The following is a 566-nucleotide window of genomic DNA, read 5'->3' as shown; positions in this document are numbered from 1 at the left end:
ACGGCATCAGCCGGTAACGTTGTACACGAAAATACGAAATCTCTAGAGCCTCGCCTAGTGGCCGCCAGGTTTCGTATTTTCGTCTACAACGTTACCGGCTGAAACCGTTGGAATTGATTGTTGAAACTGGTTGAAATATATTTTTTACGTCTTTTATTGTTAAGCTTTGTACTTAAACGTAGTTTTCTTTCGGCTCTTGCATTTCTCAAAGTTTGAGACCGATATTTTATGTATAAAAAAAGTTCGAACGTTCAAAAAATGTTGAGGTTCAGAAAAAAGATGAAATAATTTTCAGTGAAGTTTCTACCAAAATGCAGTACCTAAACGTACTTTATTGCACTCTTATACATTTCCCGAAGTTTCAGCTCGATATTTTACTTACAAAAAAAGTTCTTAGGTTCAAAAAAACATTCAGTGAACTGAAAAACTGTGGTCGGTAATATAGGTTTTTAGCTGTGTCACATGCCCTTAATTCAAAGTACTTACTTATTCATACATAAATGGTTAGCAATTCTTGACCGAAAAAGGAAAAACTTGTTTTGGAAAAAAAATTGAAAATAATTGAT

This window comes from Belonocnema kinseyi, chromosome 3 (genome assembly GCF_010883055.1).
Source record: "Belonocnema kinseyi isolate 2016_QV_RU_SX_M_011 chromosome 3, B_treatae_v1, whole genome shotgun sequence".
In the NCBI taxonomy this organism is placed as follows: domain Eukaryota; kingdom Metazoa; phylum Arthropoda; class Insecta; order Hymenoptera; family Cynipidae; genus Belonocnema; species Belonocnema kinseyi.
This window is presented reverse-complemented; position numbering follows the sequence as displayed.